The 27,994-nt window shown below is 37.5% G+C and overlaps 1 long non-coding RNA gene and 1 other non-coding gene across 2 annotated transcripts; both read right to left on the bottom strand.

Moving 5' to 3' along the window:
* Positions 1-897: 897 nt before the first annotated feature.
* LOC124556639 lies at positions 898-26,196 on the bottom strand. The gene is made up of 4 exons (XR_006968636.1): positions 25,832-26,196; positions 19,709-20,053; positions 19,248-19,347; positions 898-3,509 (listed from the first exon to the last, which is right to left on the bottom strand). It is a non-coding gene; the product is annotated as an uncharacterized LOC124556639 (long non-coding RNA).
* On the bottom strand, positions 1,407-1,479 carry Trnat-agu. Its single transcript has one exon. It is a non-coding gene; the product is annotated as a tRNA-Thr (tRNA).
* Positions 26,197-27,994: the final 1,798 nt, after the last annotated feature.

The following is a 27,994-nucleotide window of genomic DNA, read 5'->3' as shown; positions in this document are numbered from 1 at the left end:
CTTGCTCTCTCAGCCAGATCTTTTGCTAACGTTTGAAAGTGGAAGTAGTTGTACACTTTGCACATAGATCTTTTCACAGATGCACAAATTTCTACTTATCTTTGCCTGTCATCATTTGCATGTTCTCTTTGGAACCGAGAGTGCAACAAGAGCCTTTGCTTCCTCAACATCTTCTGAATTTTCTTCATAAACCTTGGTGTTCTGGTATTGACCACGTGTATTAGGGCATTATTAAATGATAAGCTAGATGTCTGTCAATGAATACAAGTGAGAGACAATTTGTTTTAACTCAATAATTGTAAGATGATGGAAGCTTCTCACAAAATAAATCACACATTTTGATAAAATGTATGATACCAACAAGTAACCCATTTCCAGTAGCTTGGAGCTGCATCTTCCTGACAAATGAATCCACATTTCAACTACACAAAGCCATGATAAAAGCTATGGAAGATTCCCAACATGGTGTGAAAATTAGGAAATGGATGTCCTATTTTAACCAATAAAATATCATATGTGTAATACCACATACATGTTGGGAATACTTGCAAACATCTTAAAATATAGTAGAAGTTTTAGATGGATGAAAATTTTCATATCCGCATTACCAACAACACTACCCCTTATCTCCTAGAGTATACAGATGACAACACAGTGTATCACCAATTACAGTGGGCGTAGGGTACAAAAAATCATGTACTCAAAATAAAGCTAAAGTAGCATCTGAGAGTAATATTCCTCCAAATATAATGCACTCTCATGAACAGCATCTGAGGCAACATTTGTGGCTGGCAGGACAAGTGTAAATATATCAGTGATATCTACAAATACTCTATGTATCATAAAATGTATTTCACTTTACATGTTACACGAACTGCTAACATCAAATGACTCACACAAGATACCTACCTCAAATAATTTACTCATATGGGAAAAGTTACTTTTAACAAAGGACCTGACATGCATATAGTATGACAACACTGAAATGAATTGCAAATGGTATCATTACCTTAAACAGAAATAAATGTGCCATTAGCAAAACATACATGACAAAGGGTTCAGTAAATTCCTGTAAGCAGCTCTCCTCACTGACAAACTTATAAACATTATAAATTACTCTCACAACAGAAAAGCACTAATTACTGTGCAAATGAAGAACCTTACACTACAAGGACACTATATGAATGACTCTCAAATTGCACCTTATATTAAAATGAACATATACCCCAAAATATTATATCTTCAAAGACTAGATAGTAATGATAAACATATTGGCTCTCAAACCATTCTTTTCTGATAGATAATTCTCAAAAAATAGCCATGTATCACACTTAAGACACAAAGGAATTGATAACATTAGCTGCCAGTGGTCGTTGATTTAAATCAATGTGGAAAGTAGAAAATTTCTGCTGGATTGGGATTCAAACCCAGGTCTCCTGCTTACTAGGCAGATGTGCTGACCACTGCACCATCCAGACACAGTGGTCATTGTAACTGCACGGACTGCCCTAGCATAACTGAGTCAGGTGTAAATTGTTAACTTAAACACACACTACCGATGCAGTGCCCCTTGCTTGTCATCCTCATTACTTGTGGGAGTTCACCAATTCCCTTAAGATTTCAAGTGCGGCGTGCATCTGCACTGAAGTGATCATTGGCTGCCCTTGTCTTAATTATAAAAGTGGCATGTGTCCTCTTGGTCATGTTTGCAAGACCAAAAATGACATATATAATAACTACTTAATTAGTGGATCACATTCTTTGTGCTCTCACTGAACTCTGCATCAATAGCATTTTCTTTATAGGGTGTAGAATCTAGCATCCAAAAATAATAGAATAAAAGATAGTGAAGCTTGATTGCAAAGTCAATCTGGAATTACATAAATTCTAGTAATTTTGCAAACCCACGGGATAGTCTCTTGTCTATTTGCATTAATGAGGTCAATTATATACCACAGTGTTTCACTTTTACTATATGTGTGCATCTCAAAATAAACTATTTTTTACTCAGATTCTCGTTTCTGTGTATGTAACCTTTTTCTACAGTAGCTCAATGGATATAATTTTACACTATACTTGGAGCACTCATGACTGTTCCTGCTGAGCACAAAGCATACAAGATCTCTTATGAAACATATATAACACAGCAAACATTTCATAATCGATAACATAACATACAATGTGTTGAAAACCTAAAAAATCACAATTCACAAACACCAATGCAATGTTGCCAGACTGTTGGCAATACTGAGAACAACGTCTAAATCTGGTTCCATGTGTTATCAGTTGATGTCTGACCTGTTACATATGCATTTCCTTGCATTTGAGGTACTTTGGCCTCAGCACATTAGAACACTTACAAGGGGTTATTCCCCAAGTAAGGCCTTCTGTATTTATACATGGAAACTACAGGGTATACATAAATCACAACAGCATAGCTAAATAGACCAATATGTCAGCTACAGACTGTCATTTTTCCACATAGACACCACCATGCCACCATGCCACACTTCTAAAAATTAGAACCAGCTGAGGCTTACCACTTCCTTACAGCTTTGACAACAGCATCTGAGTCTTGAAAATGTTCACCATGTAGTCCATCTTTTAGAGGCCCAAAGAAATGGAAGTCTGAAGGTGCTAAATCCAGACTGTATGGTACAGGTGGTAAGACAGTCCAGCCAATTTTGCAGTGAGTTGTGTGGTTGCAAAACTGGTGTGGGGTCTGGTGTTATGATGTTGCAGTTGAAAGCGGTCTTCTTCTCTGACCGCGGTCTTCTTCTCTGACCTCACCCTGGAAATTCAGGCTTTCAGCTTAGTCAGTGTCATCCTGTAGCATGCTGAATTGAAAGTTTCTCCAGGATCCAGGACATCCAAAAGGACCACATCCTGGCTATTACAGAAGGCTGTGAACATCACTTTGCCTGCAGATGGCTGTGACTCGAATTTCTTCTTTGATGGAGAATTCACATGTCGCCATTCAAGGGACTGTCGTTTGGATTCTGGCTTGAAGTGGTGATGCCATGTCTCATCTCTGGTGTCGATGCTATTCAGAAAACTGTCACCTCGAGCTTCGTATTGATCCACCAGGACGCATGTTCACAGATCTTGCAATAACCAAGATGTTCCAACACTGTTTCCAAGGCATTACAGCCGACATTCAGCTTTCTACACAATTCTCTGGTCATTAGCTGCCAATCGGCCTGGATGAGTTAATCATGATGTTCTTCATTGCAAGGGATGATAGCTGTACAGGGTCGACCAGGCCTTGGCTTGCCATGCAAACCATTTCCACTACCTCGAAAAAGCTGCAACCCATCGCCTCACAGTGTTCACGTCTATTGCATTGTCTCCATACACCTTTAGCAAGTGTCAGTGGATTTCAGTTGGTGTGATTTCTTCGGCAGTGAGGAATTCAATCATACATAGCTGTTTTATATGCATGTCCATATCAGACTCCATGTTGGAAGACTCCTCTGTTGGAGCCCACTACTGCAGGACAACAAAACCACCTGCAAATAAAAGAGGAAGGTTCAAGCATTAACACTACACCAATTACATCTGGCATGGACATCAAAAGTCACCAAAAAATTGGAGGCATAGCTTTTGGAACAACTCTCATACATCACTGTCAATTTTTTCAAATAACAATTCCACTAAAAACAAGATCAAACAGGCTTCTTATTGCATATCTGTATTTGCGTGTAATTATGCCATAAGCTAAATTAGATGTCTGGTGATGAATATGAGTTAGAGACAATGTATTGGCCCAATAGTTATGAGTAGATGAAAGCTTTTCACAATGCAAATCACACCTTTTGATAAAATATATGATATCAACAAATAATCCATTTCAGGTAGACTGAACCTACCTCACACAACCAACTTTCACAAAAATAAGGTTTTTTAAACATATCAGAAATGACAAGCAACCACAATTTTATACTGTGAATTTGTTATGGATGACTACCAACCACAAAACTGAAATCAAGGGTTTAAATTAAGAGTGACTGCAAACAATTTGAAGGTATTTGTGGCAACTGAAAGTGCATAATGTGATGAGAAAGCTTTTCACAATGTTGACTGGAAAACTCTCTTTGAAGTTCTGAAGGTAGCAGTGGTAAATTACAGGGATTGAAAGGATATTTACAACTTGTACAGAAACCAAATGGCAGTCATAGGAGTTGATGGGCATTAAAAGGAAGCCACCTATCATAAATGTTATTCAATGCATGCATTTAGCAAACAGTAAAGGAAACCAAAAATACATTTGGAGCAAAGATTAAGGTTCAGAGACAGGAAATAAAGAATTAGAGATTCCCTGATGACATTGTAATTCTGTCAGAGACAGCAGATTAGATTAGATTCAGTTTTCATCCCACACACACAAAAAATGAGATGATTCTCATGGATGTGGAACATGTCAGAAAGTATACCATAAAAACATAAAGCATTTGAATATAATGCTTATTACCCTGATCATTTGTCAGGAGATTGTAGAAATAGGTGAATGCAATGCGGTAAACTGGAACAGCTAATATTTACAGAGTTAACACTCTGTCAGAATGAAACATTGTTATGCACTGTTAATAAATTTATTATACACAAAATACCTAATCTTGACTACTGTGATCAAGTGCTATCAAAACTGAAATCTAACAGACATTTTTACTTAAGCTTGTCTAAAAGTCCCTGTTAAGATGTTCATCCATAGAGTAGAAGGAGTTGCCTATCAAAAAGTCTTTCAGACTCTGGCTATTTGAAACCAGGTTTTTAATGGTTGCTGGCAATTTATTGAAAATGTGTGTGTGTTCCTGAATGTTGTACCCCTTTTTGGACCAAGGTACGTGATTTTAGGTTTTTATGTACATTGTTCTTATTCCCTGTATTGATACTACGTATTGGGCTATTGGATAGAAATAAAGATATGTTACTTGCAACAAATTTAATTAAGGAATAAATACACTGAGAAGCAGTGGTTAGAATACCAAACCTTGAACAGGTTTCTACAGGATGTTCTTGAATGTACACCACAAATGATTCTTATCAATGCTTTTGCACCCTAAAAACTTTTGATCAGTTTGATGAGTTGCCCCAGAATATGATCCCATATGACATAATAGAATGAAATTAAGCAAAGAATGCTAGTTTTTTATATTTATGTCTCCTACATTTGACTACATTCTCACTGCAAATACACACTTGTTTAGGCACTTAAGCAGTTCTGTGGTATGCCCTTCCCAACTGAATTTATTATCGAGTTGTAGTCCCAGAAATTTAACACTGTCAACCTCTTCAGTCTGCATGTCTTCATATGTTATACACATGCTGCAAGGAAATCTCTTACAGGTTCTGATCTGCATATAGTGGGTCTTTTCAAAGTTTAATGACAGTGAATTAGCTTTAAGCCACATATTAATGTCAGTGAAAATTTAATTAGCACCTATTTCTAAATCTGTACCTGACTTGCTACTTATTGCAATGTTTGTATCATCTGCAAACAAAACAAACTTAGCAGCTGGCAATGTAACAGATGAAGGTCATTAATGTACACAAGATAAAGCAATGGACCCAAGATGGAACATTGAGGAACACCACATGTAATCAATTCCGTCAGATGAACACTGACTGCTTACTTCACAGGTATTTCCTGATGACACCCTTTGTTTCCTGTTAGATAGATAAGACTCAAACCATTCCGCAGCATTACGAGTAACACCATAATATTCTAATTTACTTAAGAGAATGCTGTGGTTCACACAGTCAAAGGCTTTTGACAGGTCACAGAAAACGCCAGTAGCCTCTAATTTATTATCTAACGAATTAAGCACATTCTCACTGTAAGTGTAAATAGCTTTCTCTGTATCAGAACCCTTAAGAAATCCAAACTGTGACAAGGACAAAATATTATTTGTAGTCAGATGCTTAATGAGACACTTAAACACAACCTTTTCAAATATTTTTGAGAAAGCCGGCAAATAATTGGTCAATAGTTTGATGGTATCTGTCTATCCCCATTCTTCTAAAGAGGCTTAACTTAAGTATATTTTAACTAGTCTGGAAATGTTCCACTGATAAGGGATTGATTACACAAATAACTTAAGATGGAACTCATTTCGCATCAACACTCTTTGATTAACTTTGTTGATATGTTATCACACCCACTGGAATACTTAGATTTTAAGGATTTTATGATGGATACTACTTATTTGGGAGACGTGAGTGCCATTTCCATTTTACTGAAGTTATTTTTAAAGACTGGTCTCAGATACTCCATTGCACTGTTCAATGAACCTGATTACTCCAAGCTGTCAGTAACAGAAATGAAGTTCTTGTTTAAGAGGTTTGCAACGCATGCACTTGTTATCAAAGTCTCATTTATTTTTAGAGCTATGTGTCCCTCTTCCTTTTTGGCCCCACCTGTCTTCACTATATCCCATACAGTTTTTCTTTTGTTGCCTGATGTAATTATATTTTTTCATAATAAAGCTACTTCGATTTATGGATTACTTGCTTGAATATTATTGCTATATTCTTTGTAATGCATTACAATTCTAACTTCAAAGCTGTTTCTAGAGAGTAGATACACTCTCCTTTTCATCCCGCATTATATCTTTATTTCTTTTGTAAACCACAGTTTATTTTTTGACTTCCATGTGATTTGAGTCACCTTTAGGGGAAAACAATTTTCAAACATGGAGGTAACTTTTTAATGTTCACTTTGTATTTTACATTTGAGTCAGAAGTATTGCAAACATCTATCCAGTTCACGTCTTTGAGCAATTTCCTGAATTTCTCTACTTTTTACTTATTTATTACCCTCCTGTACTCAGATTTAATAGTTTTTTTTCCTGACAAGCTTTAACATTTAACACAAGATGCTGCATGTCATGATCAGATAGCCCATTTAATATTGGTTTTGTGATGTGACTTTTTCCCTAGATTTGTCTACAAAGATATTATCAATAGCAGTCTTGAAGCATTTACATATCCTAGTAGTAAAGTTCACAGTAGGAACCAAAATGAATGATAGTTTTACTGACTGCAATAATTGTTCACCAACAGAGCTTTTCAATAAGTCCACATTAAAATCACCAGCAACCACTATTTCCTTTTTTTTTTTTACCATGAGATGGGACAACAGGGCTTCCAGACTTTTTGTGGTGAGGTTATTAATATTTCCTGAAGGTGATCTGTCTATACTTACTATTATAAAGGACTTATTATGAAATACTATTTGTGTTGTACAAGCTTCTAAGTGTTGCTCTGAGCAAAATTTATTAATATCAATATTCTTGAAATCAAAACAGTTTCTGACAAATGTGGCAACTCCTCCTTTCTCCATTTTTTCTTAACAGAAATAAGAAGGCAACTAGAATCCTGTAACATTTAACATATCTATACCAGTGGTCAGATGATGTCCAGAGAAGCAGAGTATATCAACTGGTTTGCTCAACTCTAATTCTTCAACACAAATAAGCAACTCATCAAGCTTACCCCCTTGGTAATCAGAGATTTTGATGAAATAATGATAACTGATTTCGTGCACTGGCTGAATTACAACTGGATGAACCTAATTTTCCTGCCAGTTTTTGAGTATCTCTAGTTTCAATCAGAGGCTGTCTGCAAGAATTGTGCACATTAAAATTTGCTTTCTGGCTGCCTGTTTTATCAATGTGAATGTCATTTTCAGCCTGTCTTTGAACATATTTTATTTCTACCCTCCACACCCTGAAAAAACTGCTGATCTGTCACTTGTACCCACTGGTTCTTTATCACTTGTGACAGTGCCCCCCTCCCCCCCCCCCCCCCCCCCCCCGCCATCTTAAGTTATTTGCTATTAGCACATACAGTTTAGTTTTCCCTTCCCTTTCCTGTTGATGTGAATGCCATGAGTAGTATAGTCCCACCTGCTGATAGAGTCAGCAGGAACCACACTGATATGAGACCCCATACCTGATCCAAGCAGCCATTCCACCTCTAAAGTAACTCTCCTAACAGGAGAGTTTAAATGAGGCCGGTCATGGTGCCTGAAAACAGTCCCAAGTCCAAACCAGTATGTCTCATTGCTAAAGCTATCTTTACCACGTTACTCTCAACTGAATAATTATGGTTCTTATCTATGCTGTTGCTTGCCCCACCCATTATTACCATGGTGTCTTCCTTTGTGAAGTCTTAGCAAAATGAACCTATATCCTCTATCACCTGAACCAGACTTGCGATAGGTTTAAAAGAATTTGTGACCTGGTAATCTGACTCTAGTTCATCCTGCAACAGTTGGCCAACACCTCTACCATGGTGAGCTACTTAACAACAAAACTTTCTTCTTCTTTACAGCTTCTTCTGACTTCATACTTTTCAAACACTTTTTCAAAGTTTGTTATGTCCTGTCTACTCCTACATCTATTTGTGGCTCATAAGTTTCCTATTGTGACAACAGATCAAACATGGTTTCCACATTCACAAACACACTGTCTGAGAATGTCCTATTCCTATTTCTTCTATAATCTCTTTTTTCCCTTCTCCCCCATTAACATTTCAAAATCTTGTTTCGCTAAGGACGTGGAAGAGCAGTTCAATGGAATGGACAGTGTCTTGAAAGGAGGATATAAGATGAATATCAACAAAAGCAAAACAAGTGTAATGGAATGTAGTCAAATTAAATCATGTGATGCTGAGGAATTAGATTAGGAAATGATACATTTAAAGTAGTAGACGAGTTTTGGTATTTGGGCAGAAAATTAACTAATGATGGCCAAAGTAGAGAAGATATACAATTTTGACTCACAATTGCAAGAAGAAGAGAAATTTGTTAGCATCCAATACAGACTTAAGTGTAAGGATGCCTTTTTTGAAGGTATTTGTATGGAGTGTAGCCATGTGCTGAAGTGAAACTTAGACAATAAATAATTTAGACAAGAAGAGAAGAGCAGCATTCAAAGTGTGCTGCTCCAGAAGACTGCTGAAGATTAGATGGGTAGGTTGCATAACTATTGAGGAGATACTGAATAGAATTGGAGGTAAGAAAAAAATTGTGGCACAACTTTACTAAAACAAGAAATCAGTCGATAGGACACATTCTAAAACATCAAAGGATCACCAATGTAGTATTTTATGAAAGCATGGGGTGGTGGTGTAAAAATCATAGAGGGACACTAAGAGATGAATACAGCAAGCAGATTCAGAAGGATGTAAGTTGCAGTAGATATTTGGAGATGAAGAGTCTTGCACAGGAAAGAGTAACATGGAGAGATACATCAAAACAGTCTTGGACTGAAGACCCCACCTACAATAATGTGGTTGTCAGAAAAGTTAACTAGTGGCACAACAGATCCGTACCCGAAGAACAACAAAAAAGTATTTCAGGTTTCAGCTGAATTCTGCCTTGGGGACCAGCGACACCAGCCACCGTTTTGTTTCCCGTGGATATAAATTATACTTATGAACACCTCGAACATTACTGCACTCAGTAACTATAGTCTCATAAAGTCAAATGATGGTCTAAAACTAGTCCATTAGCAAGAACATGCAACTGAGGATATACCTATGTGACACTTCGTGTTAAAATAATTGAATTGATGCAGTTCTCCTGCTTCTTTCATATAATGTCATTTTACATTTGACAGACTCCACTGAAGCATTGTTTTGCTGTTTTGTCAAATGTTATTTTACAACTGCTCATTGTTCTTTGCAAGATTACAAAGCAAAAACATATTGTCCTTGGATATACACTAATGGGAATAAAAATTGCAAAACAAAAAATAATTAATGTAGAATTAATTGCATGGTCAATACAAGGACAGTTAACACTGGTTGTGAATGTCACTGGAGTTGTTGTCCAATGATGCTGCGTATGTGCATGATTGGAGACAGTTCTGGTGATCAAGCAAGCCAAGGCACATGTGGGCCATGTTGGGTTACAAAATTGATAATGGGCAAGTGTTATCCTGTTGGAAACACCTCTGGAATGCTGCTCATTAATGGCAGAATAATAGGTCGAATTGCCAGACTGACATACAAATTTGCCATCAGTGTCATACAAGATTGCATCCTAGACCATGACTCCAAGTGTATGTCCAGTGCTATGTATGCAGACAGGCTGGTTACAGGCCCTCAAATGGCCTGCTCCTTACCAATACATGGTCATCACTGGCACTGAGCATCAGGGAACACAACAGATCTCCAATCACACAACAGACCTCCATTCTGCCCTCCAACGAGCTCTCACTTGACACCATTGAAGTCGCAAATTGTGGTGCTTTGGGGTCTGTGGAAAGCGTGCAACACGGCTTCTGGCTTGGAGCTGTCATTTAAGTAACTGATTTTTAACAGTTTGTTGTGTCACTGTGGTGCCAACAGCTGCGTAAATTGCTGCTGCAGATACAGTATGATGTGCAACAGCCATATGCCAAACCCGATGGTCTTAACTCTTGAAAATGCCACATGACCATATGGAGCCCAGTTTTCTTGCAACCAAATGTTCCCATGACCACTGCTACCAGTAATCATGTACAGTGGCTGCATTCCTGCAAAGTCTTTCTGCAATATTGCAGAAGGAACATCCAGCTTTCCATAACCCTATTACATGACCTCGTGGAAACTCAGTGAGGTGTTGATAATGGCATCTTTGCCACCTTGAAGACATTCTTGACTAACATCAACTCACCACATCCAATCTCATAGGCAACTAATGCTCACAACCATTTCAGTGTGTATTTAAAGCAAACCTGATTTCCATTCTAATAGTGGTGCTACTAATGCCACTTTTATGTGACTGGCACAAGATTTTAATAGACATCATCTTTTAGATATAGAAACATGCCTTCCAACTTTTGTTTATGTTGCACAACTCCTCCTTTGTGATGTGATTTTTTTTATGTCTCTCTATATACAACACCTCTTACTAACAAATGAGTCCACATTTGAACTCTTCAATGTCATGACAAAAGCTATGAAAAATATCTAATTTTCATGATGTGAAAATTACAAGTGTATGTACTATTCCAACTAGTACAAGACACTAAGTGCAATGTCATATAACCGTTGGGAATTCTTGCAAATGGCTTAAAATCTGATTGCTGTTGTAGACAGCTAAATATTTTGATTTCTGTATTACCAACAATGCCACCTTTTATCTCCTGGACTGAACACCAGACAACAATGTGCTTCATCAGTTACAATGCACATAGGGTACAATAAATCACTTTCTGCAAGATAATGCTGATGCATTATTTCAGAATTTAAGTTTTTCAAGAATACTGATATCACAGGCGAAAATTCTGACTCACCAAATATGTGTAAGTATAACACTAATATGTACGAATACTCTTCATGTCATAAAATGTATTTCATTTTACAAGTTACAGAAACTACCAATGTCACTTGATACACAAAATTTAACTAACTCAAAGAACTGACTGCTATGGGGAAAAAATTACTTTTGGCAAAGGACCTGATATGCACCTAGTATTACAACACTGGGGATGTTTTGAGAATGATGTTATTGCCTGTAAACAGAATACAATGTGTCATTTGTAAAATATGCATGAGAGTAAGGTTTAGTACATCTACTATCCTACAGCAGCTCTTTCCACAGACACACTTATTATTACTGTGCATTACTCTCATGACAAAAAAGCACAAATTACTATGCAACTAAAAAACCTTACGCTACAAGAATGATTTTGAAATTGTACCTCACATTGAAATGACCTACTACTAAAAAAGAGAAAAGGAGAGTATCTTAAGAGATAGATATTAATTATTGAATCTCAAATCATTCTTTTTTTATAGATAATTCTCAAATAATGGCTGTGTTTCATACTTAAGAACACTAAATCTTAAATATCTCCCATGTCTTATAAAACATTACAGTATCAGAAGGACATTATACTATCATGACTTATAAGGGAATAACAAAATAACTGTTCTTATCGAGACAGCTGCTCATACTGCACATCTTTCAAAAAACAATTCAAATCTGAATAGACAGTACATTTTAGAGTGACCATAAGTGCCTTGTACCTGTAAATGTTACAGTGCTCCACAATGTTGAAGAACTTGTGCAACTTGGAGGCTTTGGAGATCTGCTGCATAGAAATGCATAATGGTGAGATTTTATTGCTCTGTATTCAAATTTCATCAGGTAAAAAGGCCCACCAGCTGGCACCTATTGGCCTTTGGAAATGCACATGTAGTTTGGCTGATGAAGTAGTTGAGATGTGTACAACATCAAATGCACTTTTTTCAGATGTAACTTATACCTTGCTTTTCCTCTGTACAAGCACAACATGTATAGCATATCTGCAATTAACTTTGGACCTATAAGCTCCTTTTATATAAGTAAGAAAACAACACCAAGAATACTTGCTCCCATTGAACTCAGCATCAATAATATTTTCTTTACATTGTGTAGGATCCTGCAGTCTACATTCACATATGTATTCCACAAGCTAAGACATGGTGGATGGTGGAGGGTACTCTGTACCATTACTAGTCATTTCCTTTCCTGTGGCATTTGCAAATAGAATGAGGGAGAATCAACCATCTTGGCTAAAATGGTTCAAATGGCTCTGAGCACTATGCGACTTAACTTCTGAGGTCATCAGTCGCCTAGAACTTAGAACTAATTAAATCTAACTAACCTAAGGACATCACACACATCCATGCTCGAGGCAGGATTTGAACCTGCGACCGTAGCGGTCACGCGGTTTCAGACTGAAGCGCTTTTAACCGCACAGCCACACTGGCCGGCAATCAACCATCTTCATGCCTCAATATGAGCCCTAATTTCTTGTATCTTATCTTTATGGTGCTTATGTGAAATGTATGTTGGGGGCTGTAGAATCATTCTGACGTCAGCTTCAGATGCTGGTTCTCTAAATTTTCTGAAAAGACATCCTAAAAAAAGAATGTGCCTTCCCTCCAGGAATATCCATTTGAGTTCCAAAAGCATCTCTGTAACACCTGCAAGTTTTTTGAACCTATCTGCAAATAATCTAACAGCTTGCCTCTGAATTGTTTTTATACCTTCCTTTAATATGACATGGTGTGTATACCAGACACTCAAAGATTACTCAAGAATAGGTCACACTAGCATGCTACATGCAGTCTCATTTACAGTTGAACCACACTTTCCCAATATTTTCCGAATAAACTAAAGTCAGTCATTTGCGTTCCCTACCACAATCCTCACATACTCATCTGATTTCATATCACTTTGCAATGTTACACCCAGATATTTAATGGCATGACTGTATCAAGCAGGACACTACTAATCATGTACTCAAATGTCACAGTTTTTTTTCCTTATTTGTCTGCCGTACCTTATATTCTTTCTACATTTGAGTTCACTGCCATTCATCACACCAACTAGAAATTTTGCCTAAGTAATTTTATATCTTCTCACAGTCACTAACCTTCCACATCTTCCTGTACACCACAGAATCAATAGCAAACAACTGCAGATTGCTGCCAACCCTGCCTGCTAGATCAGTTACCCACATAGAAAACAACAGCAGTACTACAACACTTCCCTGGGGCACTCCTGATGATACCCTTGGCTGATGAATACTTATTGTTGAGCAACATATTGGGTTTTATTACTTAAGAAGTCTTCGAGCCACTCACATGTCTGGGACCATATGCTTTTACCTTCATAAACAGTCTGCAGTGAGGCAACTGTAAAAGGCTTCCTGAAAATCTAGAGATACGGAATCTACCTGTTGCCCTTCATCCATAGTTCACAATATATCATGTGGTAAAAGGGCAAGCTGAGTTTGGCATGAGAGGTGCTTTCTAAAACCATGCTGGTTCATGCACATAAGCTTTTCTGTCTCAAGGAAATTTATTACATTCAGACTCTGTGTTCACAAATTCTGTAGCAAACCATTTAAGGAAATTGACCTAAATTTTGTGAGTTCATTCTTTTGCCCGTCTTATATATAGTAGTCACCTGCACTTTTTCCAGTTGCTTGAGACTTTGTGATGAGTGAGAGATTCATGATAGATGTAAGCTAAGTAAGGGGTGAATTCCAAGGAGTACTCTTTGTAAAACTGAATTGGGAACCTGTTAACTTATTTGTTTTCAACTCTATCAGGTGTTTCTCTATTGTGGGGATCCTTATTACTATGTTGTCCACACGGGAGTCTGTTCGATGGTCAAATGATGTTATGCCTTTATGATTCTTTTGCATAATTGGTTTGAAAATGTGGATTTTAAGACTTCATCTTTCATTTTCCAACCTTCAGGTGCCTTACCAGACTGGTCAATGAGTGGCTGGGTGGAAGCTTTAAATTTGCTTTGCAGTTTTACATAGAACAAGAATTATCTTGGTCTCTCAGCCAGATATTTTGCTAATGTTTGACAGTGGAAGTAGTTGTACACTTTGCACATAGATCTTTTCTGAGATGCACAAATCTTATCTTTGCCTGTCATCATTTGCATGTTCTCTTTTGAACCGAGAGTCCAACAACCTTTGCTTCGTCAACATTTGCTGAATTTCATTGGTAAATGATGGTGGCTCTTTTCCATCCTTAATCCACTTACAAGACACATAGTTCTGCAGATCAGAATTCACAATCTGTTTAAGCTTTGCCCATACTTCCTCTATTGGAAATAAGTGACATCAGTTCATTGTCTAAGTGAGATGCTAACAGCTACTAATCTGCTCTTTCTAATACAAGCACTCTCCTAGCCTTCTTCACTGATTTATCAACTTCTGTAACCATAGTTGCTATAAAGACATCGTAATCACTAACACCCATCTCTATACTGACACTGTTGACAGGGTCTGACTTGTTTGCAGCTGCAAGGCCTAAGATATTTCCACTGAGTTTGCGCTGCTGAACTAGCTTCTCAAGACATGTTCAAAAGTACTTCACAAGACTGTCTATTTGTATCCCCCCCTGAACAATGAATCTATAGATGTTCCAATTTGTACATGGTCAGTAAAAGTCACCTCCAATAAGTATTCCCCAATCTCAGTATTTACGTACTACTGAGAGCAGAATTTCTTTGAATGACTCTAGAACTGTCACAGAAGAATTGGGTGGCTGGTAAAAGCATCCAACAATTAACTTGGTTTCACCTACAGCTGTTATAAGTGACCAGATAACTTCACTATCACACTCAACTTTGACCACAATAGAGACAATATTTTTGTCAACTGCAATGACACTGAGCCTTCTGTGGTATCTCATCTGTCTGTCCAATATACATTCCATGACTCACTAAATGTCTCAGAGCTTCCTACTTAATATTTAGGCTAGCTCTCTGTCCCGTGAATAATTTGAGTGTGAGAACTTTCCTGAAGGGCAGTAAATTCAGAAACTTTGTTGAATGTAGTCTGACTTCCCTTTCTGTGTGCCGACTGGTGAGCACTCATCAGAATACCTAAAACTACCACCTAGCCTAAAAAACTCTGTGTGTTCTCCACAAGTACTCTGCTACCCACGTAGCTGCTTCCTTTGTTTAGTGAAACCTTGACATATCAGGGTGAGTCCTAAAAATCCCCGCCCAATAATGCAGGTATAGAAATCTGCAGCCAAGACTCACAGAGTCAACAAAGCCACTGATTGAGACCCTTCATTTGACTCCAAACCAAAGGTATTGCCCAACTCTGGGAACAATGCTGCAAATTGTGAGCTCTGCTAGCACCCCGCATGAGAGACCAGCAACCTTCACTACCTCCACCAGATTCTTATATGAACAGAGAATGGCCTCAGAACATATGTGACAGGCACTGTTGGTGCCAACATGTGTCACAACTTGCAAACATCTGCAGCCTGCACTCTCAATAGCCACAGGCAAGGCTGTCTTCACATCTCTGATGAAGCCCCCCCCCCCCCCCCAGCAGGTGCAATGAGTACACATTGACTCTCTTTCCAGTCGTGAACATTATCTTCCTAAGGTGGCTCCATAATGCACCCGCTCGGACTCTGCTGAAGGAGCAGCGAGCTGCTCACCCACAGGACAAATAGGTGAGGACAGATGGCCAGCCTCCACATTGGCATTCAGCTGTTTGTGAACTGCAGCCAGCCCCTCCTACCATACCTACCAAAGCAGAATAAAGGGAAGACAAACTTGACTTTAAGCTAAAATGGAATTATGTAACAGTCTAGTAACTTCCAACCTCGAGGGATGGACTGCTGGCTACATGCATTAATGTGGTCAACTATATACCACAGAGTATCTCTTTTATTGTAACAAGCTATAAAAATTGAAATGAGAATTTTTCATGTCTTGGTCACATTTCTGTGTTTGTAAGCTTACTGCACAGTAGCTCAGTGCATATGATTTTGCATCACACCATGACAAATCAGTTTTGAGCACTCAGGACTGCTCTAATTGAGCAACCATCATATAAGATCTCTTATAGAAACATATGTAAGCACAGCAAAAGTTTCATAATTGAGGACATAAGATAGGATGTAGACTGTTTCCTATATTGTCATAACCTAAAAATTAAATTCTCATACACCAGTGCAGTGTGGCTGGACTGTTGGAAAGTGAGAACAACTTCAAAATCTGGTTGAATGTGCGCTCAACTATCCTGTTTAATGTCTGCACTGTTAAATATGTACCTCCTTATCTTATGGAGTACATTTCTTCCAGTGCATTCCAACACTAAAATCATTAGTCAACTGAAAAACAAACTCCATTACAAAAAAGAACAAAAAAGCCTGTTACTGAACATCTGTATTAGTGCTTTATTATACCATAAACTAGATGTTAGGCATAAATATAAGTAAGAGACAATGTATTTTAACTCAATAGTTGTAAAAGAATGAAAGTTTTTCACAACACAGATCACACCTTTTTATAAAATATATTTTCAACAAGGAATCCGTTTTCAGTAGCTTGAACCTACCTGCTTCTGACAAATGAGTCCACATTTCAACTATACAAGGCCACAATAAAAGCTACGGAAAATTCCTATCGAACACACATGATATAAAAGTTATGAAATGGATGTCCTATTTTAACCAATAAGATACCCTAAGTGCAACACTACGTAATGTTGGGAATATCTGCAAAAATCTTAAAATCTAGTTGAAGTTTTAGTTAGTTGAAAATTTTCATATCCACATTACCAACAATGCCACATTTTATCTCCTGGAGTGAACAGCAGACAACACAATGTTTCGCCAGTTATAGTGGGCATAGGGTACAATAAATCAAATCCCTCAAAATAATGCCAAAGTAGCATCTGAAAGTTACATTGCTCCAAATATAATGCATTCTCAAGAGCAGTATCCCAGGCAACAACTGAAGGGTCTGATTCGTGTAAGACAGCGATAACTTTGTGTGTGTGTGTGGGGGGTGGGGGGGGTGGTGTGAGGATACAATTTGAAAGTTCAGACCAATTAGTACTATTTATATTAATATAAATAATAACATGAAGTTACATCTGTCTTTGATCAAAATATTATAAATATGTTTAAATATTTGATTATCCAAATCATTAAAGTGGAAAATGACAAAGCAAATGTAGAATGAAGACTTATGCTCTTTGAATCCAAATATGCAAACACAATAAAACAAAACTAGTCACCACTGCATGATGAATGTTCAATACTGTAAGATAGTCAGTACAGTCTGCACTTCCCTCACGTAATGTACACTTCAGTGCTTTATAGTACTGCTTGTCATTATGTGGTATGTACTACTCTGCCAATGTCATCATGTCTTTTAGTTTTGCGAGTTTTAATGGCAGCTTTCCTTAATATGCACATTGAGCAGTGAGGGTAATATTCTGAGATTGCTTCAGCAGCATGAACCTGCAAAAGATAGGGATGCTTGCAGATACACTACATTCTATGACATCACTGTTGTGAATGACACAAAATACATTACTCAGTAAGTAGACACTAGAAATCTATCTTTGGTGTCACCTTTAAAGGTTTCTAGGAAGTTAAGGATTTTGATGACTCAAAGTCACTATTTATAGTAGTAGTAGTAGTAGTAGTAGTAGTAGTGATTACACAGGACTTTGATGGTGATGTCTTTTTCACTTTTCACTATTTTCTTATATTCCTGTTTTTTTTTTTTTTTTTTTTTTTTTTCCCCCACACAACAGTTGTCTGAGAATGTGTATAGATGTCTAATATCTCCATTCAATATATTCCCAAAGTAGTGTTTCAGAAAGCTGATTGTCTCATTTGCACTTTTCTTTCCAGTCGATTCATCATACATATATAGGAATGCTGTCTAATTATTGATTCCATAGACACAGAAGTTATACATCCAAAGTTGACAACAGTAAAATGCATCAGTAGATGGTTCAAAAAATGGTTCCCTTTGTCCCATCCTAACCTAAACAGAAACAATATAGAATGAAACTCCACTACTCTACATAGCAACATATAAACAGACATTCATTTCTGAAAATGTTGCGTTTCACATGTACCTTAAACTTGAAACTGCAATCTCAACAACCCCTTGCCCTGTTGTTGGTCTACATTTCATGATACTTCATACTGTTATTGAACCACTTAAGTATTGATGTTATTGATTTTCTATTCCACAGAACAATGTGAAGACATCAGTTTTCTCATCATCTGTGAGAATTAAAAAGCAGTTTCCCTTGCATCTGCAGTCTGTAGCAGGCTTCCTGCTTGATATAACTTTTCCAGTAAAACCTATACATTCTTCACTCCTAGCACTTCTCAACTTCCTCAGATTCTTTTTCCACGTCATTGGATTTCTCAACCACTTTCACCTGCTTTCATAACTCTCATTTACATTTTCCTGTGAAGATTCATTTCCTGTGTCACTGCCTGAATCTGCTCAAGGTTCACTCACATCACTACTCTCCAATATTTAACCAACTACCAGCTGGAGAACTCAAAGCAACGTGCACAAGAGTCAGAATGTGCTTCTCGCTACTGCGTAACTGCTGAAACACATTGGGGCAAGAGAGAGGTACATCTTGGAAGAGTCTCTTTTTTGCCCAAAATGCAAAAGGTATTAAAGTTTTAATCACATGTATTGCCATCAGTTTCCAGTGAATCTGCCTCATTGTTGCATCAGATAGGCAACTAATTTTATGGCATACACAGATGCAATAAGCAGTTTTTCGTGACTTTTGGAGTTACCACCCTTTTGCTCCAAACCCTTCAATTGTGACTGACTGGAAACATGCTAGTATAACGCTGATATGTAAGAATACACTTCATGTCATAAAATGTATTTCATTTTACAAGTTACAGAAACTACTAATATCACATTACTCACATAAGATACCTACCTCAAATAATTGACTTGTATAGGAAAAATTACTTTGGACAAAGGACCTGACATGCACATAGTACCACAACACCAAAATGTATTGAAAATGATATCATTACCTGTAAACAGAAATCAATGTGCCATTAGCAAAACACACATGACAGAAGGACTCAGTACATGTACCATACTACAAGCAGCTCTTCCCACTGACACACTTATTAACATTACGCATTACTTCCATGACAAAAAAGCACAAATTACTATGCAAATGAAGAACCTTACACTACAAGGACACTATAAAGAATGAATCACAAATTGCGCCTTATATTAAAATGAACATATACCCCAAAATACTAATATCTTCAAAGACTATATATTGCTGATAAACACATTGGCTCTCGAACCATTCTTTTTTGATAGATAATTCTCAAATAATAGCTGTGTGTCATACTTAAGGCACAAAGGAGTTAATGACAATACCTGCCAGTGATCATTGATTTAAATCGAAATTGAAAGTTGAAAATTTCTGCTGGATTGGGATTCAAACTCAGGTCTCCTGCTTACTAGGCAGATGTGCTGACTACTGCGCCATCCAGACACAGTGTCATCGTAACTGCAAGGACTGCCCTAGGACACCTGCATCAGATGTAGATTGTTAACTTAAACACACAATACTGATGCAGTGCCCCTTGCCTGTTATTCTCGTTACTTGTGGGAGTTCACTGATTCCCTTATGAGTTCGAGTGTTATGCGCATCTGCACTGAAGTGATCATTAGCCATCCTTGCCTTAATTACATATGTGGTGTGTGTCCTCTTGTACACATCTGCAAGAACAGAAACAACATATATAATAACCACATGATTAGTGAATCACATTCTTTGTGCTCTCTCTGAACTCAGCATCAATAAAATTTTCTTTACATGGCGTAGAATCTTGCAATACAAACATACTAGAATAAAAGATAGTCAAGCTTGATTGCAAAGCCGAACTGGAATTACATAACAGTCTATTAACTTTGGAAACCCATGGGATAGTCTCTTGTCTATTTGAATTAATAAGGTCAATTATATACCACAGTGTTTAACTGTTATTATACGTGTGCATCTCAAAACAATGTATACAGACTGATATGAGAATTTTTTTACTCAGATTCTTGTTTCTGTGTATTTAACCTTATTGTGCAGTAGCTCCATGTATATAATTTTACACTATACTTGGAGCACTCATGACTATTCCTGCTGAGCAAGATGCATACGAGATCTCTTATGAAAACTTATATAAGCACAGCAAGCATTTCATTATAACATAGCATACAACATGTCGAAAACCTAAAAATCATGAATCCCATGTGGCTGGATTGTTGGGAATACAGAGAACAACATCTAAATCTGGTTCAAAGTGTAATCAGTTGCCCATTTAATGTCTGAACTGTTAAATATGTACTTACTTGTCTTCTGAAGCACTTTGGCCTCAGCATATTAGAATATTTATATCACTGTCAATATTTTGAAATTACAACTCCTTCTTTTTAGAAGATCAAAAAAGCTTGTTATTGAACACGTGTATTGGTGTGTAATTATACCATCAAACAATGGAAAATTGAGGATGGAATGTAACAATATTATGAGAAGGAAAGTTGCTACTCACCATATAGCAGAGATGTTGAGTCACAGATAGGCACAACAAAAAGACTCTGACAATTAAAGCTTTCAGCCATTAAGGACTTCGTCAACAGTAGACATGCATATTCACACGCACACACACACACACACACACACACACACACACACACACACACAAATGAACCTCACACACACAACTGCAGTCTCAGTAGAAGAGAAATTCGTTAATGTCCAATTTAGACTTAAGTGTTAAGATGTCTTTTCTGAAGGTATTTGTATGGAGTGTAGCCATGTGTGGATGTGAAGCATGGGCAATAAACAATTTAGACAAGCAGAGAAGAACTTTTCGAAATGTGCTGCTACAGAAGACTGCTGAAGATTAGATGGGTAGGTTCTGTAACTAATGAGGACATACTGAATGGAATTGGGGGAAAAAACAAAAATGTGGAACACCTTCACAAAAAAAGGAATCAGTTGGTAGGACACATTCTGAGACATCAAAGGATCACCAATTTAGTATTTTATGAAAGTGTGGGGTGGGAGTGTAAAAATCATAGAGGGACACCAGAGATGAATCCTGTTGGGAAGCTTCCCCAGAATGCTGTTAATTACTGACACACTACAGGTCAAACCATCAGATTGATTTACAAATTGGCCATCAGCATGCGTGGGAGAACTGTGAGTGCACTCCTGCTGTCATATATCATAACTCCAGGTGTGGGTCCGGTGAGTCTAGTATGCAGACAAGCTGGCTGCAGATCCTCAAATCGCCTGCTCCTAACCAATACACGGCCAGCACTGGCACTGAGGCAGAACCAGCTCTCTTCACAAAACACAACAGACCTCCATCCTGCCCTCCAATGAGCTCTCACTTGACACCACTGAACTCGAAAATTGCAGTGGTTTGGGGTCAGTGGAATGCACGCAACAAGGCTTCTGACTTGTTACTATCCTTGAAGTAACTGATTAGAAATAGTTCATTGTGTCACTGTGCTGCCAACTGCTGCACAAATTGCTGCTGCAGATACAGTATGATGTGCAACAGCCATATGGCAAACACAATGGTCTTACCCTTCGGAAGTGCCACATGGCCATACGGAGCCATCTTCTTTCGATCATATGTTCCCCTGATGACCGTTACCAGTAATCATGTACAGTGACTACATTCCTGACAAGTCTTTCTGCAGTATTGCAGAAGGAACATACAACCTCCCATGGCCCTATTATGTGACCTTGTTCAAAGACAGTGAGGTATTGCTAAAGGTGTCTTCATCACCTTGATGTCCTTATAAGTCATGCTAGTATAGCATCCTTCTGCTGCTGTAATCACATCACAAAAACAGAGTTGTATGATATAAACAAAAGTTGCAAAATGTGTTTCTACATCTAAAAGATGATGTCTATTAAAAATTTTTTTCCACTCAAAAGAGTGGCACGAGTAACACCACTATTAGGATGCAAATCAAGTTTACTTTAAATACAATATAATGGAAGGAAACATTCCACGTGGGAAAAATTATATATAAAAACAAAGATGAGGTGACTTACCGAACAAAAGCGCTGGCAGGTCGATAGACACACAAACAAACACAAACACACACACAAAATTCAAGCTTTCGCAACAAACTGTTGCCTCATCAGGATAGAGGGAAGGAGAGGGGAAGACGAAAGGAAGTGGGTTTTAAGGGAGAGGGTAAGGAGTCATTCCAATCCCGGGAGCGGAAAGACTTACCTTAGGGGGAAAAAAGGATAGGTATACACTCGCACACACGCACATATCCATCCACACATACATGTATGTGTGGATGGATATGTGCGTGTGTGCGAGTGTATACCTGTCCTTTTTTCCCCCTAAGGTAAGTCTTTCCGCTCCCGGGATTGGAATGACTCCTTACCCTCTCCCTTAAAACCCACTTCCTTTCGTCTTCCCCTCTCCTTCCCTCTATCCTGATGAGGCAACAGTTTGTTGCGAAAGCTTGAATTTTGTGTGTGTGTTTGTGTTTGTTTGTGTGTCTATCGACCTGCCAGCGCTTTTGTTCGGTAAGTCACCTCATCTTTGTTTTTATATATAATTACTTTAAATACACTCTGAAATAGTCATGAGCATTAGTTGCCTATGAGATTGGATGCAGTGAGTTGATTTTAGAGTGTTTTGTGTGTACAGGTCACCATGTGGCAATATTAGCATCTTTCTGAAAAGAATTGCTAGCTTATTGAGAATGAATATGAAGAGAAATCTTATTGTATGTGGAGACTTCAACATTGACATGGGAGAAGACACAAAAATAAGACAGGATTCTGAAGAACTGTTAATACAGCATAACAGGAAAGTAACAATAACTGCACCAACAAGAGTGACTTCACACAGTGAGACAGTTATTGACAACATAATTACTAATATGTGTAACTATGAGTCACATGTAGTTCATACAGCAATATCTGATCATCATGGACAACTAATCAGCTTTTGCAGAAGTAATGACACAGTATCATAACCAAAATGAACAACCAAAGAAATTAGGATCATCAGTGAACAAAATATCAACATCTTTAGAACAATGTTAAGTAAGGAAACCTGGAATGAAACCCTACTGGCCCAGAGTGTAAATGAAAAATATGATGCATTTATTTCAACAATTAAGTATTATTTAAATGAAGCATTTCCCAAAGTAAAGAGACAAGAAAGGCAGCAAGATCAAACACAGTGGATTACCAGTGAAATACTAGAACAGTGAAGGAAGCTTCAGGATCTGAGACGGATGGGCGAAGCTGAAAACTATAAAATGTTAAAAAAGAAGTATAGAAAAAAAAAGAGAAGCCAAAGCAAGAGCAATTGACACCACCATAATGAACTCAAACAACAAGGCAAAGGCACCTTGGAATGCAATCAATGCTGAAAGAAAGGAAAAAGATGGGTCAAACAAAGAAGAAGGTATTAGGTATATTAAAGTAGACAACACAGTGGTCACAGATGTCAAGGAAATACCAAACATACTGAATAATAACTATATCAGTGTAGTAGAAAACTTAAAATTGGAGAGAAATAGCCAAAAACAGAAGGGTATTAAGGTTGGTTGGTTGGTTTGTTTTGGGGAAGGAGACCAGACAGCGTGGTCATCGGTCTCATCGGAATAGGGAAGGATGGGGAAGGAAGTCGGCCGTGCACTTTCAGAGGAACCATCCCGGCATTTGCCTGGAGTGATTTAGGGAAATCATGGAAAACCTAAATCAGGATGGCCGGACGCGGGATTGAACCGTCGTCCTTCCGAATGAAGGGTATTAAGGTACCAAAAAGATCATGCAGTACTATGTTCTTGAGACCAGTCACGGAAGATGAATTACGGAAAACTATACAGAAACTGAAGTCCAAGAAATCAGCTGGCGATGATGAAATATCAAATCATGTAATAAAGCTGGTAAGTGAGCAGATAATAACACCACTGCAGAACATAGCAAACTGTTCTTTCAGAGATGCAATTTTTCCAAGAAAACTGAAGATAATGAAGGTGGTGCCAGTGTACAAGAAATGGTATAAGGATGACCCCAACAACTAGAGACCAGTTTCACTGATATCAGGTTTCTCGAAAATCCTAGAAATGCTTATGTATACCAGATTAGTTAATTATTTCGACAAACATAACATTCTCATACCCTCACAACATGGTTTCAGAAAGGGTAAATCTACAGAATCAGCAATTGCCAGTCTAACAGAATACATTTTACAGCCCACAGATGAGAAAAAGGTTGTGCCTGCAATGTTTCTGGATCTTTCCAAAGCATTTGACACCACTGACCATGAAATGCTGATACAAAAATTGGGCAACTAAGCAGTATGTATCATTAGGAAACTCATACCAATCAGAAACCAAACCCATCAAATAAGGAGTGCCGTAGGGTTCGGTAATGGGGCCATTGTTATTTAATGTGTTTGTTAATGTTATAGGTGTTGAGGACGAAGAAAAGAAAATATTGTATGCTGATGGCATGACAATACTAAATAGTGACCAAAATATGGAACAGCTTGAGAGAAGAGCATACATATCTGCAAATGCCACAGCTCAATGGCTGCTGGAAAATGAACTGGTTATAAATCTAAAAAAGACTATTTATGCAGTGTTTAAAAACAAGGAGAAAGCTGTAGACATGGATTTAGAGGTTGATGGAACAAGGCTGGAAGAAGTAGAATCTGCTAGATTCTTAGGTATTCTTGTGGATAATGAACTGAAATGGAAAAAACATATTAATAAAGTCTGTAAGAAACTGAGCTCTGTCATATTCTTAATGATGCAGCTATCACAGCATTCAGACAAGAACCTTCTGTGTACTGTGTATCATGGACTTTTCGAACCATACTTACAGTATGGAGTGACTGTGTGGGGAAACTCAAACAAACAAGAGACAAAACGAGTATTCACATCACAAAAAAAGCAATTAGGACCATTTTAAGGAGAAAGACCTCTGAAATGTGAAGAAACTGTTTGAAGAAGTTAGGTATCTTAACTTTTTCATTGTTGTGTATATACAAAACAATAATGTACATCACAAAAGGTAGTGAGGACTGGATTACACATGCTAGTGTACACACCCACAATACAAGAAGGAAGAATGAAGTACGGAGCATACCCCACCAACTGGCAATGCTAGAAAAAGGACCCCAGTACTCTGGTAACAGACTACTAAGAAGTCTGCCTAAAAACCTGCAAGATAGTGTACTTGACAATGACTTTCCAAAGAAACTTAAAGACCATCTCATTGAAAAAGAGTTTCACAGTGTTGCAGAATACTTATGCCATTAAATTTGTATATATTGTTATTCATTATCAATTATGTAAAAATGTAAGCTAAAGGTGTAGAAAAATAAGTGATAATGAATGTTAATACTTTGACATGTCCTATATTACACGTACATTTACTGTACACTAAGTAATCTTACAGGTTCAAATAAAATTCAATTCAATTCAACATTTATATCTACTTACATAGCCAGGAGCCTGGCAACAGCATGAGGTCACTGGCTGCACCAAAAAATCACACTTCCATCTGGTCATGAGACACAAGGAGCAGCACATCCCTTTTTGAAGGGTGACTATTTAAGCCAAACCAGGAACCACTGCAGATAGTTCCTGCCAATGAAAGCTGGCCATGTCACATGCCAACTGGTTACAGTCCAACACTTAAGCTCATGTCAAAGTGCCATTGGGGAAGACTGGGTTAGGAGTTAGGCTTTGTAGTAGGCAACAGTTCTTCAAGTGCTAGTTTTTCCTGTATTAGTTCCAGTGCCTGGGAGTTTGTTGGCGACTCTACCCCAGAACTGTATTTAGTTGTATTTTAGTTTTTTTCTTTTTGCAATGCCAGCTAATAAAGCAGCTGTTTGTAACATTTCAATTAGTAACAAAAAGTAGGATTTTTTTTTTAAATTTCATTCCTTGCAAATGTAATGTACATACATGAACACCTCAAACATTGCTGCACTCAGTAACATTGGGCTCATAAAGTCAAATTATGGTATAATACTGATCTATCAGCAAGAACATGCAACTCAGAACATATCTGGTATAAGACTTGTCAAAATAATTGAAATGGTGCAGTTAACCTGATTCTTTTATTCAGTGTCATCTTTCATACTTGTGAGACATTCCTTTGAGGCCCTGTTTTGATAATTTATTAAATGTTCTTATCAGTTATACATTGTTCTCTGTACAACTATAAAGCAAAACCATATTATCTGTAGATATATATGACATGTCTCACTGACAAATGAGTCAACATTGCAATTATACAAAACTACAACAGAAGCTACGGAAAATTCCTAGTTAACACATATGATGTGAAAATTATGAAATGGATGTCTTGTTCTAACTAATAAGAGATCCTAAGTTCAGCGTTATGTGAATGTTGGAAATACTTGCAAACACCTTAAAATCTGTTTGAAGTTGTAACTAGTTAAATATTTTTATTTCTGCATCACAAACAATTCCACCCTTTATCACTTGGAGTGTGCGACAGACCACATGGATCATTATCAGTAATAATGCCCATAGCTGGACTGTTGAGAATACTGAGAACAGCATCTTAATCTCGTTCAGTGTGTACTCAGCTGCCCCATTTAATGTCTGCACTGTTGAATATATATACTTCCATGTCTTCTGTAGTACAATGGAAACAGCACAATCCACCACTTATATAACTGGTCAACTGAAACAATAACTCCACTGCAAACAAGAACAAAAACCCTGTTATTACACATCTGCATTACTGCACAATTATGCTGTAAACTACATGACTGGCAATGATTATGTGTAAGAGACAATGTATTAACTCAATAGTTATAAGTACATGACAGCTTTCCACAATACCAATCACAGCTTTTGATAAAATATATGATACCAACAAGTAATCCATTTCCAGTAGCTTGACCTAACTCATTCCACTGACTTTCACAATAAAATATTATCCTGACATATCACCAGTTACAACTCGCCTGAATTTTGCACTGTGACTGTGTTATGGGTGACTACCAACCACAAAAATGAAATTGTGGGTTTAAAGTAAGAGTTACTGCATAAACAGTCTGCAAGTACTTGTGCTGATTGAGTGCATATAATGTGATACAAAGGTTCACTAGTGATCAACTTCACAAATCCACACCAAAAACATTAAAAAAAGATTAAAATTCTCTGTAGGCACTATAAGAATGTATTTTAACTTTCAGCTGAAATGGAAATTAATTTCATTTCCTGTCAATGTAGTATATTGCTGTACTCAGTAACATTGGGCTCATAAAGTCAAATGATAGTATAAAACTAATCCACCAGCAGGAACATGCAATTCAGGATGCAGCTAGTACATAAAATGTGACACTTCATGTTGAAATAATTGAAATGATGCAGTTTACCTGTTTATTTCATATAATGTAATTTTCCACACTTGTGGCACAGTCCTTTGATGCACTGTTTTATCTACTCATTGTTCTCTGTAAGATTATAAAGCAAAATCATATTATCCTTACATATATATGAACCTGTTACTGGCAAATGAGTCCACACTTCAACTACACAAAGCCGCAATAAGGCTCTGGGAAACTGCTACCAAATGTGGTGTGAAAATTATGAAATAAATGTACTATTCCAATCAATAAGAGA

This window comes from Schistocerca americana, chromosome X (genome assembly GCF_021461395.2).
Source record: "Schistocerca americana isolate TAMUIC-IGC-003095 chromosome X, iqSchAmer2.1, whole genome shotgun sequence".
NCBI classification, from domain to species: domain Eukaryota; kingdom Metazoa; phylum Arthropoda; class Insecta; order Orthoptera; family Acrididae; genus Schistocerca; species Schistocerca americana.
The sequence above is the reverse complement of the archived record's forward strand: the minus strand, read 5'-3'. Positions and strand labels throughout refer to the sequence as shown.